Source organism: Xenopus laevis, chromosome 9_10L, assembly GCF_017654675.1.
Source record: "Xenopus laevis strain J_2021 chromosome 9_10L, Xenopus_laevis_v10.1, whole genome shotgun sequence".
Taxonomy (NCBI): domain Eukaryota; kingdom Metazoa; phylum Chordata; class Amphibia; order Anura; family Pipidae; genus Xenopus; species Xenopus laevis.
Genome location: NC_054387.1, coordinates 35,677,448 through 35,692,590, shown reverse-complemented (window position 1 = coordinate 35,692,590; position 15,143 = coordinate 35,677,448). Strand labels below are relative to the sequence as shown.

Below are 15,143 nucleotides of genomic sequence, written 5' to 3'. Positions count from 1 at the left end.
AGCCCTTGCTGTCAGCTCCGTGTGCTCAGTGCCCTAAGCCAGTGACCCTTATAAAGGGGCTAATGTCCCCAAACCAACTGTGAGCATTTGCCTTTGCAGTTAGTGGTGTAGCACAGTCACATTATCTGCCTCCAGTCTGGCTCTGCACTGTACCTGCAACTGACCTCTGCATTGGACCCCCACAGTTCTGCATCTGCTTTGTCACTAACCCTCATGGAATGTTCTGCATTTGCACCTTGGACCCATTGCCCGTGTCTGCTCCCTACTACCCCCCCACCCCTAAACTCTACTGACCCTGGTCATTATTACTGCTTGTCCCCTTTGACCTCTTGTCTACAAATAATGACAGCTTGCCCCATCTATTCTTTCCAATTACTTTCCCTTTCCTGCAGTGGGAATTCCAGATGTCCCCGATTGTCCACTGCACCACCAGGGCATCATTTGTCATTGTCACTGCATCCTCTGTAGCAGCTCCCTGTGCAATTCTGTCCCAAACTTACTGTACCCCTGCCTGTCTCATTATTCTTGTCCTAGAACTTCTTTCCCAACACTGACTTAGCACTAGATCCCATTCCTAGGGTTTCATTAGTTCTTAATGTTCTGGTCCTAGATCAGTCTTTGGAGCTTGCTGTTCATTTTCAACGGGGATGTTTGTGGGAGTCTCTGTTAATATTTCTACTAACAGGTGTTTATTCATCCCATGGCTTCTCTAGAATGCCATTATTCTTCATTGTGATTGAGTTTGTATCCTATGACCCCAGTACTCCGATAAGGCATCGCACCAGCCTCCTTTTAATATGATCAGTGCAGCCCTTCTATTTTCACTTGGCCCAGTTCTTTCCTATTCATCTCACTGTGAATATATTCCGGGGTGCTATCTCTCAGCTTCTCAGAGACTGTGAGAGAAGGTAAAGAATGGATTACAGGCATAGGTCAGCGCAACAGTTTATTGTGAAGGATGTTCTGGAAAATCACAGTTCTGTATGTATTTATTGCACAATTGTCACTGCCATCGTGATACCTGCAGTCTGTTGCCATCTTGGAGCATGTTTTATTGATTCAGAATCTGGCTTGGGTCACATGACAACTGTAGAATGTTGTTGACTGCAGCCCAAGACCAAACCTTAGCTAATGTTTTTTTAAGAATGCCGGATCACATTTACCCAAGAACCTGAAAGGCATCATGTTTGGGCCAATGCTTGTGGAGGCAACAAGTGATCAGTTTGGCAGCCAATATCTACCTTTGTAGGCACCTTAAAAATATTCTGGGTCTTAAAGGGCAAGACAACCGTATGCTATTGCGTTTCTCCATCTGATAGACCCCTTAGGCGCATAATTATTTTTATGCAGAATCGCTTCCTTCACCTACTCGCTGCCGTATAAACTTCACTGCTAGAGTTATTTGTGCCGCCTCACCATCGCCAATATGGCGTATGCGCCATGGATTGTGGTACTACTAGAAAACAGATGTGAGTTGAGCTGAGTGCTGCAGAGCATATTACAGTAAGGCATTTCATACAAGATACTGGGTTGCTTGATAAAGGGGCTTTTGCCCACGAAATGTTGCACGTCTGTACTAATAAACAGCAAGGGGTAACCCTGCATTTCTTTGCCTTGAGTGCCAGTGTTTGCTCTTTTCATTTCATATAAGATGACATGTTTACTGGGCTTTCCATGTCCTTTAAAGCAAACTGGAGGAGGGACAGTGTGAAGGCCAATTTGTGAGACCTAAAGTGAGATTCAAACCAAAGGTGCAGAATACCAAGGTTGAGTATGCTGGGTGGCCCATTAGGACACAGTAGCCTTCATTCATTCAGACAGTCCATTAAAAAAATAAAAAACCCTGTTAATTTCCTGATACAGCACTGACTGCAGCCCTGGCCTCCCCACTGAGCCAAGACTCCGCAACCCACCAACAGTTGGGTCATTGACCAAGTGACATGAATCCTTAGAAGTTCCCAGTCGCACTATTAATTTCACCAAATTAGAACTGGCTTGTTCCATCACAAACCAGTGCTGTGCCAAAACTTGTATGCACCCTACGCAGGCCCCTGATTGCCATTCTCCAACCCCCCACTTGTTGCACCTCCCCCTTTTCGACTAAAAAAAAATTCCCAAATTTTCCCTCGCTTCCCACTGGGACAGAACTCATAGTTGACACCCCCCACCGTTGTGCCCAATGCCTATGCCTCTTCTTCCTACCCCTAGTTATGTCCCTCCCTCAACTTTGTGGCACAATAAATGGAGTAAGCTCCTCTGCCTAACTGCAGTTCAGGGAACAGTGGGCCCTATGCTGACTTTTTCTGTCCTTGCCTTTTATCTGTAACCTTGTTATGAGGAAGGGGCCTGACAAAATATTAGTCCAAAACTACTGGCCTAGTTTGTGGATTGGTACAGCCACATGAATGTGTTGAGTGGTACAGAGAGCAGGTACCGGATCATTGAGGAGGTAGCATCAGGTTAGAGAAGGAGATTTATAAAGGGTGCTCTCTAGGACCTTTTAAAGGTAGCAGCTTAAGTTGGTCACTGCTTTTAATATCTGATCAATCAATTGTTGCATAGTTTGGGCCAGTGTGGTTGACTAAATTGCACTGATCTAATATATCCACCTGTGGGCCGGTAAGTCTGACCTCTAGGCAGAGGCTGAGCCAAAACAGGTTTGGTCAAGCTGGTCAAGTTCATTTTGAGGGTTCCAACTCATGAACTGATGGATGAACAATTAAAGCAATCAAATTTTGTGAAATAATATTTGCTTTTAGACTGTAAATTCTATGCAAGTGCTCCTTACCTCCTGTAGCAGCCAGTTTTTGCATGTTTAATGTATACACCCTCTGTTTTACAGCACTGTGGAATATGTTCGCTCTATAAAAATACTTGTTAATAAATTAATTCTGAAACTAGACTAACATGGGAGGTCTATTTATCATGCTGGGTAAAAAAAAACCAAGAGTTTACTCGCTGCCTATATTTTTCCTTCTGACCTCAATGGGTACGCCATAAATAGAATGACAAACTAACCATGTAAAATCCAGAGATTGGGCAGCGTATGACAAATACACTGCTTTTTTTTTTAAGTGTTACTCATTTTACACAGCATGATAAATAGGTCCCTAGGGGTATTAAAGTCCTTTTTAGTTGATTGGCAATGAAACAGAGTAGTGACACATTTAGACAACAAAGGATCAGAAAATGAGACATTTAGAAGGCAATATTCTGTAGAATAGCCAAATGCGATGGAAGAGGACAGAAAAGGGTCTGATCAGGGAGCACTCAAAGAAGGAAAATAAACTGAAGCAGTTGTTACCCATAGCAACCAATTAGATTTTTGCTTTTATTTTCTAAATTGTCAGAGTCTTATTGAATCTAATTTCTGTTTGGTTGCTATTAGTAGCTGCACTGGTGTAGTTGAGCATCTCCACGAGTAAAGGAATTGGAAAACGGAGAGGTGCCCCATCATAAGATAGGCTACTGTATTCTTTCCTCTTGGAATAAGAGAATGAGAATAACGCTGAGAGGTGCCCCATCATAAGAGAATAACGCTGAGCGGTGCCCCATCATAAGAGAATAACGCTGAGAGGTGCCTCATCATAAGAGAATAAGGCTGAGAGGTGCCCCATCATAAGAGAATAACGCTGAGAGGTGCCTCATCATAAGAGAATAAGGCTGAGAGGTGCCCCATCATAAGATAGGCTACTGCATTCTTTCCTCTTGGAATAAGGCTGAGAGGTGCCCCATCATAAAGTCAAGCAGAGAGGCAGCGCAAGAGAGGGGGAGTCAGGTATGTGGATTGGCACCTCTGTTGAGACTCCTGTACGAGAACCAACTCATGACTGGAGAGGAGCTTATTACAGACAGTGACCCTTTATGAATCAATTGGCTACGAATGGAGGTTCCCCAGCCCAGAGATCACTTGGGTGCAAGAAATCACTGCAGCGACTCAGAGAGCTGTGTCAGAGGCAGCCTTAGCTCATATAATCTTGTTCATTAACCTGTTAATTAGCATTAGGGACGCCACTAACACAGAGCTACAATCAGCCCCAGTGATGCCATTGCGGGGGGGTGTAACAGGGACGAGATGGCTTGGAGTAAGTGAGTAAAGGAATGCAAGTAGGTCATGCAAGCATCACTGAAGTAAGGTCACAAGAGAGGAGCTAGTGGGAATGGAGCCAAAAGCTCCAGCAGAGGAGATGTAAGTTTAGAAGCAAGAACCTAGAGGCATTATAGGTCAAAATTGTCTGGTAACATGATTTCATGTTACCAAGTCGGCAGTTTATTGGCCCCTGTGTGGGGCCATCCGACAGGTGCCCTCAATCAATATCTGGCGGACTTTCGGCCAGATGTCAATCGGGCAGCACATGTGCCAATTGACGTTCACGCGCATACGCGGAAACACAATTCCTGGCCTGGGCCAGATAGAAGAAACTTTTGGAGATAGGCGACCAGACATGGAGTAGGCGTCAGAGAAGGCATGTGCCTGGCGCCCCCTAGCTTTTGTGCCCTAGGCACGTGCCTACTCTGCCTACCCCTAGTTCCAGCCCTGGGTCCCGCAATCCGACCACCCGTATTGCCTACAGGGACCAACGCTCTGCTCAGCCCGATATCGCCTGCCTCAATATCGGGGAGTGGATCTCCCTGTGTATGGCCACATATGTATGGCATTACAGAGTAGAGAGAATTACTAGACTGATAAGGATATTAGACGTCTGAGGAGTTATGTAATCCATATAAAGGCACAAGGCTGAGTATCACTCATGAATTATAAGGGAGAATGTACCCCTTACTGTAAATTATATGGATATTCAAAGTCACTGAGGGGTTCTGTGACCATATACTCTTTATTATAAGGAATAATGTATCCCTTCCTCTAAATTATAAGGAAATAAGTTTTTTTGATGGTATTTAGCACTGCTCACAATGTAAAAAAATCAGTCGCTGTTGAATATTACATTACGCAAACCTTGCTAAGCAAACACCTGCTCTGGAGTTTTGATAAATGTTTTGTTGTAAAAAAGGTTTTGCGATTGGTAAATTCTATTACATCCACTGCAAATGTCTTTGCGCCGGTTTCTTGCAATAGCGAAACATATTACATCCACCCCCCCGTAGGATATTAAAACCCACTGAGGAGTTTTGTGACCATAAAAAGGCACAGCATGCTAATCTAGTAAGAATACTATATATGAATACTAATGAGACCCAGGCTACTTTGTGCAACAGGTTACCAGAGGCAGCAAAAAGCCACCTCTGCTAACTTTTAGAGCCAAAGGTCTGGTATAGAATGTCTGCACCCCCCGATTTTGCATTTATCCCCCTCCCACTAGCCAAAACCCCCCGGGTTTTACCGGTTCCCCATCGCACATGAGCAGTACGGAGCACGTGTGTGTATGGGCAGGGAGCATACAACAGCTTCAGAAGAGCAACGGAGCATGTGCAGTGACCTCACAGTGAAAATTTTTTGATGGCAGTCATTGCATAGCATGGTATGGCAATTCAATAGAATTATTAGCCGGGAGACCATTTTAATTGAAAAACAAATTGAATTATAATTTCATTTATAATTTCAAGCAGTTGATACATAAGGTAATGTGGCCAGATAACACTATACAAGTCAAGATGTAACTAGAGAGGAAGCAGACCCTGTGGCTGCAGAGGGCCCAGGAGGTATAGGGGCCCCATGAGACCCCAATTCATATACAATTTCAATACATATTGGTCAATATAGTTCAATCGCTAGGTATTTTGGGGGACTGAAAAATAATTTGCTGGGGGGCCCAGTAATATGTACTTAAGCCACTGATACAAGTTACAGTATATGAGCCTGTATTTGACGTTTGCTTTGTAGTCTCGAATTTTCTCTTTCTCAATATAATTTCTTTTATGGAGGGTTATTCACACTACAGCTTTTGGCTATAATTCATCTATCGCCCTTGAGATTGTATTGTAGACTGTATGACTTACATCATCTCTAAACCTTTTATGTCTCTCTCTCTTTATTCAGTAGTATATAATGTCATAACCGTCACCCTACGATTAAAGAATCAGAGAGCTGTAGTTTAACCACTTCTTGGTGTAGTGCAGATTGGACAGGTTGTTTAATATGCAGGAATGATAGTTTATTTAAAGGGTCCCCATCACCTAAAATTTGCTCCCCTCAAAGCATGTGTGGGCTAACAGAGCCTAGACCTTAGATGGGGAAACAATAGTATTTTTTTCAAAGACATGCCCCCTATCAAGCAATCTGGCCCACCCACCAGCAGGGTGCTGGGGGAAACAATTTTTATGTGTTTAGGTGCCCTTTAAAAGGAGTGCAGAAATGATTTATGTAAAATTCGCTTATATGAGCAAAAGTTCTCATTAAAGGGAAAGTATACCCTAAATATTGGAGCCTTTTATGTAAAAATATGTATTTTTGTAATAACGTGTCATTGCATTAACATCATCATCAAATGAGGCACTATACTCACACTTACCTTGGCAAAAACAAGTAAGGGGGCAGGCAAATTACAAGGGGGGTTGAGCAGTGATGTATGGGGCGGGTCACTATATGGGGGGGCGTGTTCATGAAATATGGAGGGGGGGCTCTAACAGAGTTGGGTATTGGCCAGATTTTTGTACAGCCGCAAGACAAAGCAAACCATTCGGTTCAAAACTGGATAGTTGGCAAAGCACATTTTTTTTGCTCAGGTGATCTCTAAACAAATGCACAGAACACCACATAACGATGGCTCAAGGTAAAACATGTAAAATGGAGAAATTTACAGAAATGTATAAACCAATTAGGAGTCTAGTGTACATCAGATAAAAAATAAAAATATTTTCCAAACTTAAAGGAGAAGGAAAGTATTTTTGCACCTGGGGTTATTCCAGCCCGGGGTTATTCCAGCGAGCACCATGGAGCGATCCTCTTCAGTCTTCAAATTTCCCTGGGCAGATGCATGCACAGTAGAACAAAATAGCCGACTTTTTAGTTAAAGTTCAGTTTTTCGCTCTACTGCACATGAGCAAAGAAAGAGGAAGACGGAAGAAGATCACTCTGTGGTGCTCACTGGTATAACCCCGGGCCAGTGCAGTTTTCTGCTGACAGGAGCACCAGCCCGGGGTTTAACATTTGGCACCCCCAAGTGCAAGAACACTTTCCCTTCTCCTTTAAAGATCCCCTTTAAACCTTGAAAACAAACTGGAAGCTAAGCTGTACATCTGGGGGGTTATTTACTAAACTCCGAATGCAAAAATCACATAAAGTTATGATTTTTTTTTTTATAAAATCTGTCTTAAAAAATCAAAGATTTTTCAGAATTTATTAAACCCTGAGGATGGAAAAGTCAGAATCGGAAAATCCGCAATCTCAGACCTGTCGAGGTTGCATATAAGTCAATGGGAGAAGTCCCAATGCTTTTTCGGTGAATATTCCAAAAAAATTGTGAAATTCCTGAAAATCTGATTTTTTCCGGCAAAGCAAATTTTCGTGAAAATGTAACAATAAATAAGTGTAAAAAACCCGAGTGAGTTTCATCAGAGTTTGTAGCAGAAAATAGAGATAAATTCGGACTTTGATAAATAACCCCCATAGTATTCAGGAGGAGTATTACTCTAGTATTCACGCTACATGCATTATAAAATGGCACCATGTTACTGGCTCGTTGTTGGACCAAGTTACCGAAAAGCTCTTAATTTTTGCTTCTCCTTGCATATCATCTATCCTTTCCTCCATGCCCTCCAAATAATGGGAAAGGCCATTGTATAGGCATACAAGGTTGGGTGAGCAGGAGGGTCCTTGATACCTGGGCTCACCGAAAATATCCCAGTGGGGCATTCAACAGTGATTTTTTTCCTATCTGTCACATATACCAAAATACAAAGTGTCAGCTGGTGTCTCACATCTGACATTTTCATCTGATGCCACTGCACATGACACATCTCCAACATGACCACTGATGACCTTTACTGGACATATCCAACAAAGGTTTTCTAAAATTACACTTCGTTCTAAATTTAAAAAAAAAAAAAAACAGACTGATCAGACTCCAGCTATAGTCTAGAGAGCAGTAATGATATGTAGGCTTTGGGTTGAACAAATTATATAAGAAGATTTCTTGGTGTAGGCGTCATATGGAACAAAGCAGTTCTTTAGAAGGAAAACGTAATTGGGAGCAGAGCTGTGACGAGATTTGTAATTTAGTGTTAAATGCGAATATTGATGGTATTGGAAGTCAATAAAAGCCTGAAATGATAAATGAGAATCCCTGTGTTTTGCTGGAGTGACTGGGTTTAATGAACCGCTGAATGTGGGGACTGGCCTGGGGGGTTAGCAATAGATTTCACTGGCAATGGAAAGCATACAAAAACCAATTCAAATGAATGAAACGACAGAAAAATGGTCATGGCAGAATGGATACAGTAGGTAGTTTATATAAGGTGATGCTTATAGTATGGTACATTATAAGAATAATGAAAATTACAGTATAATTCTGTAGAAGATTGTTTGAGGGACTGCTCAAATCTAGATGATCAATTAGCCAACCTCTTATTTTCACAGCTATAAGGGGCACATTTACTAAGGGTCAAAGTGAATTTCGAAGTGAATATTCAAATTCAAAAACTTAAAATTTTGAAATCATTTTTGGGTACTTCGACCATCGACTTCGATTCTAAGTGAGAATACTTAGACTATTCTATAATCGAAGTACTGTCTCTTAAAAAAACTTCGACTTTGACACTTCACCACCTTAAACCTGCCGAATTGCTATGTTAGCCTATGGGGACCTCCTAGAACCCATAGCCAACGTTTTTAGAAGTCGAAGTAAAATCGTACGATCGTACGATTAAATTGTTCGATTCGAAGTATGATCGTAGTACGATCATACGATCCAAAAAATCCCTTAGAATTCGACTTCGAATGTCGGACTATCCTATTTCATGGTCAAATTTCACTTTTTTTCATTTTGAAATTCGACCCTTGATAAATCTGACCCTAAGTGTCAGAGAGCTAATTACATTTTGAGAAACCAATTTCTTGATTATAACCCTCCATTGTTATCGATATTAGTGTTATTCGTGTATGAGACATGATTCAGCAACATTCTAAAAGCTCTATACCATTAAAAGCAAAGTATTGGTTGATACGGTGGTGCTTGAAATTTGGTGAACCCATTTGATTTTCATATTTCTGCATAAATATGCAAGTAAAACATTATCTGCCTTTCACTCCAGTCTCAAAACTAGAAAATGAGATCCCAGTTGAAGAAAGGAGTGAAGAACTCAATGCTTGTTTGTTTATTTATTTTTTGAGGGAAACGATGTATGTGTGTGCCAAGAATATGTAAGCCTTTTCATTCAGTAATTGGTGCTGCCTCCCTTGGGCAGCAATAACTGCAACCTAACATATTCAGTAACTGTTGCTCAGTCCTGCACATCGACTAGGAGGAATTCCAGCTCATTCCTCCTTATAGAACAGCTTCAACTCAGGGATGTTGATGTGCTTCATCACATGAACTGCCCTACAGGGATGGTGGCGATTTCCGTGCATGAACTGCCCAATTCAGCTTCTTCTGTGACTTTCTATAGGATTAAAAAACATTAACTTTCTTCTGCTTTAAACCATTCTTTGGAAGTGTTTTAGGGTCACAGCATGACCAACTTTCTCTTGAGCTTCAGGGCATAGACGAACACCCTTATATTTTTTGCTGTAGTATTTGCTGGTTCAATTCAGAATTCATAGTTCCATCAATGATGGCAAGCTTTCCTAGTCCAGAGGCAGCAAAACAGGCCCAAGCAATGATACTGTCATCACCATGTTTTACAGAAGGGATATGGGTCATATTCTGGAATGCAATGTTTGCCTATTGCCAAACATAATGCTTTCCATTCATGACACATTAGTCCATAGAACATTCTACCAATGGCCTTCTTCACTTGCGTGCATAAGGTCTTTAGCAAACTTTAGATGTCTTTAGCGATGTTCTTTTTGCAAAGTAGTGGCTTTCTCCTTGCAACCCTGCCATGCACACCATTGTTGTTCAGGGTTCTCCTGATGGTGGACTTATGAACAATGACATTAACCAATGCAAAATAGGTCTTTGGTTCCTTAGAACCTAGTCTGGCGTTCTTTGACATCTCCTGTAGTATAACACATCTTACTCTAGGTCTCCATCTCTACATAATCTGCCAGTGACAAACCAGTTGAGCCTATACTCTTTAGAACTAGCTGTGTAACCTTTTCCAGCTTGATGAGTATCATTAATGGTTTCTGTATGTCCTCAGAAATATCCTTTGTTAGAGCCATGACAGGTACTTCCACAAACCTGTGTTATTAAGATCAGACTTGGATAGTCAAGACCCAGATTTTTGTTCTGTAAATAAGACTGACCCCCCACATTCACAACTGATCATCATCCCATTGACTCAAGACACCTGGCTCTCTTGAACCAAGAATCCTAGAGGCTCATATACTTTTGCCACAACTAAATATGTAACTTTGGATCATTTTACTCCATAAATAAATAGTCATCATGTTTTTGACTCGAAGTACGATAAGTTATTTAACTAAGATCTCATTATCTTGTTTTAGGACTACAGATCTCAGTTTAAGTCAGTTTTATTCGCCAACTTTCAAGCACCATTGTATGTTGTACTGGGAAAGGTAAATACGTCACCTTGTAAGAAAAATCTCTTGGATTTCAGGGTACATTACTTTGGCTATTACTGGAGATTTTCCGGATACAAGAGATGACATTTGGTTATAGTGGTTTGGTTTTGGACAATGCATTTGAACTACCGTTTTAACCACTGCTAGTGGTTGCATTCTGGTTGGACCTTTTTGTTTTTTAGTATTTGCCCAATAATATTATTTGCATAACTGCCCCATGGAAACACACCCATTCTGCACCTCCTAGTAGGGCAGATTTACCTTTTGCTGTTGTTGGCAAAGAAGCAGTACAACCATGTTAGATAAAGTCAACTAGGTGCAATTTTAATATACAAGAACCATAAATATCGTGTAAATGATATCCAAATAAACAGTGCTTAGTAAGATCATTTGTGTCACGTGACAAATAATGTACCAAACGATGTTCAATACAAGGATATTAGAAGTCATCTCAGAGTTCCATGACCTGTATAAAAGGACTCGGCCTTTGACCTTGTGTCATTATATAATATGGTCATGGAACGCCTTGGTGACATATTTTACAATACAGGTAACTATTAATCCCCATATAAGGAATACTGGCGGAGGAAGGAAAGTCACTTTAAAATCTTGATTATGAGGTTGAAAATAAAAAGTCCATTGATTTTGTTGCCTTATTTTATTTATGCCGATAATAAAATCTAAGCTAAAACCTGATCCATAAGGAAATAACCCAAAGTAGTAGTGTATTGAGTACTATGGCAGAGATACCAATTTTAATTCTAATTATGAATCGTAACTTAAAATTGGAAAAGATATTTATAATAGCTGGTGCAATATTGGTTTCATGCACTTTAGCACTTTAGATTTGTATTTATTCTCCTATAGGTTTGTGTTAATACTGCACACTGGGGATACTCTTTCTTTGCTTATTTCATAGAGCCCAATTATTGCTGTAGGGTACTGCATGGGGGCAGCATAAAAATGATCGAGGGGCATGATTATCATGGATAGGGTTAGTATGGTGTTAAGAGATAAAGTGGTAGGACTATGAGTCCTTGAGAAAGGTCCCCATGTGGGACTGAAATGTCGGATAAGATATTTTGTGAAATAAATCAACACAGTTTCACCAAATTACAGAGAGTGCTGATCTTCTGTATACAGTATATATATATACATACATATACTGTTCCAATGACCAGCAACTCCAGGGGTTTCAGTGAAAATATTGTATTTAAATATATGCAGTTACAGCCAACGTGATGGTTCGGTCCACTCAGGGACCTTTCTAAAGGCATATATATAGGTGTATATACACACACACACACACACACACACACACACACACACACACACACACACACACACACACACACACACACACACACACACACACACACACACACACACACACACACACACACACACACACACACACACACACACACACACACACACACACCAGTAGTGAAAAGAAGCACTCACAGCATTAGGGTGTTTATAAAAAGTCCTTTACTAGATCATATAAACATCTACGCATTTCGGTACCTCAAGGGACCGTCATCAGGATGTGAATATACCAAAATCCAATAAACTTAAATACCCTCCACCCACATAGGACCCTCCCTTCACACCATGCATACTTAATGAGTCTTACATCAGGTGTATAGAGTGCTCTATTTGTTAAAAGTATCACACTAATATAGTATATATAAAATTATGTTATAGTAATATATTTTGTGCTAAAAGTATCCAATTAATAAAGTTTGTGCCTAATGCAGATGTAACAAAGTCAAGTAGCAATATATGCTGATTATACTATGTATCAACTAAGGGTCATCATCCAGTGTGACCAATTCTTATTGTTTCAAAGTGCTAAAGTGAATGTGAAAGTAAATGTGCAATAAATATAAAAACATTATGGGGCACATTTACCTAGGGTCGAATATCGAGGGTCAATTAACCCTCGATATTCGACTGTCGAAGAAGGATTTTGCGCTATTCCTACGATCGAAAGATCGAAGAAATAATCGTTAGATCGAAAGATTAAATCCTTCGAATTGAACGATGAGGTTTTAGGTGGCGAACTAGGGGGTCGAAGAATTTTTTAAAGAGACAGTACATCGACTATCGAATGGTCGAATAGTCGAACGATTTTTAGTTCAAATCTTTCGATTCGAAGTCAAAGGTCGTAGTCGAAGGTCGAATTAGCCCATTCGATGGTCGAAGTAGCCATATTCGACCATTCGAAAAACTTTTTTTCCTCTATTCCTTCACTCGAACCAAGTAAATGGGCCCCTATAAGTGAACACCATTATTTTATGCAAAATCTAAAATCATTGGTTAAAAACAATCTCAACTATATCTATATGGAAACTTCACAATATCAACTCAGGTCAAATACACAGTTGAAATCCAGACAATTATTGAGTAATTTTCAATATCACCAGACCCCAACCTTTTTTTCAATGAGTAAATGTTAACCAGCAAAACGTCTATCTCCTGCCAGTGTGTTCTGACCCATCATATTTATCATCCATTTTTTCTAGAGGGCTCATCATCTGATAATTCCCCAAGTCTAGGGGTGCACCAGGACTGCTCAGAACACACCGATAGACAAAAATTAATTTAAAGATAGATAGATAGATAGATAGATATAGATATAGAGATAGAGATATATATATAACATAAAATGAACATGGCTACAGATATCAACAGCGTTGTCAGAGTCTGCCCCCTAGAGCTCACAGGGTGGATAGACGTTTGAAGATCATTTGCCAGCGACGCTGTCATTCAGATCGTGGACTGCACCAAAATAGGGCATAGTGATGTGTGTAATAGCCAAGCTTATACCAGTGCCATTGTGTTTTAAGCCCCCACCCCGGCTGGTTATAGAATAAAAGTGATTTTTAGGCTGTCATTTTCTGTGCAGTTGGTCAGTTGTAAAAGCCAGGAACATCTCCAAAGAGCACGCATAGTAGGAAATGGTGGTGCTCTGGTTAATAGTTTGTATGATTATGATTTAGTCTAGAAATTATAATGATAAAACGTTGTGTGGTTTATAATTATGGCAACGATCAATTTGCCTGCATATTATTAATGATAGCATAGGGCAGTATTAATTAAAGCATTATAGATAACTAAGGAATAAATCTGCAGTATAATAATGAGAAGGAGAAGGAGGAGAGGATTAACTGATGAAGAATAAATGAAGTAGGGGAGGAAGAAGGGAGAGGACACCTGATGCTGCTGAAGGGTACCTTTAATTCAAGGAGGACAAACAGACGAAAGGGCTGCATGCATATGATCATAATGATGATTGATTGGACCTTGACAAATCCCAGAAGCTAGTTCACCATGGCAACCAGGAAAGAGGTACCCATTCATAAAGCAGAGATGTCAACCCGCGCAGTAAATCTTTGATTCTCACTGATTCCATTCCGACTGCACCTCTCTGCCTCAAGGGTCATCCCGACAAAATCACTCACACCAATGTCACGCATGGATACGCTGCACACTGATAATAAAACACCGCTCCACAATGACAATATCAATGAGCTGCTGCGGCTGATGTTGTCATTTTAATTATTAGAATAAATTCCTGCCACTACATTTAATTGCACCCCTTTATGATGGAGAGGGGAGCCTTCCCTTTGGATGGACCATCGCCTATTTGGTGGCACCAGAGCGCTCACTGGTAAAATAGGGGTCACAGAGCCAATAAGACACATTCAATATCCATCCTAAGGGAATACAATATATTAAGTCTAAGCTTCTGTTGGTTACAGCTGTTCAGTGATGGAACAAAATGCATGATTGAACAGGACTGAAGACTTAGATAATATTGCTAAGTACGTCATATGGTCAGGGATGGAGCTCATTTTATTTTATAAATAAAATAGAATTATTTTCTTGAAATGGACTTCACGAGAGATGGCCTTCCCATAATATTAAGATTTCTAGAAATCTGGTTTCTGGATAAGGGATCCCATACCTCATACTCAATTTTCCATAAGGTCCTATGTGAAAAGAGACCAGTGGCGTAACTACCGGGGGAGCAGGGGTTGCGATTTGGCCAGGGCCTGCACCCCCCCCCCAGGGCCCCCTGGCAACTCGCTCCACTCTGTTCTAATGCGGCTGTTTCTGGCCGTACGGATGGGGGCGGGGCCCAGCTGCACGTTTCGCACCAGGGCCCGTCCCCCTCTAGTTACGTCTCTGAAAGAGACATTTCTTTTGTTGATGACATAGCTGGAAATAGGGGTAATCAGTATTGGCGGGGGCACAGGGTGCAACACAGGGTGAGCACAGTCCGCCCAATTCTTTTCTGCAAGGTCCCCACCTTCTGCTGCTAAGGGGGAGTGGACTTGGTAGGATCAGCAAGCTGGTTGGGAGGGAGTCGGATTGAAGTCAGTGGTGGTGCTATTGAGCTGGGGGAACTTAGGCTGAGGTTGGTGGAAGAAGCAGGCTCTGCTTGATAATAATAAACATAAAGCCATGTTGATGTTTAGGGGTGGTTCAC

The 15,143-nt window shown here is 41.0% G+C and overlaps 1 protein-coding gene across 1 annotated transcript in view; it reads left to right on the top strand.

The window, feature by feature from the left end:
• Positions 1–15,143, top strand: part of slc12a5.L (solute carrier family 12 member 5 L homeolog) — a 51,632-nt gene that overhangs the window by 580 nt on the left and 35,909 nt on the right. The gene's annotated exons all lie outside the window — the stretch shown is intronic.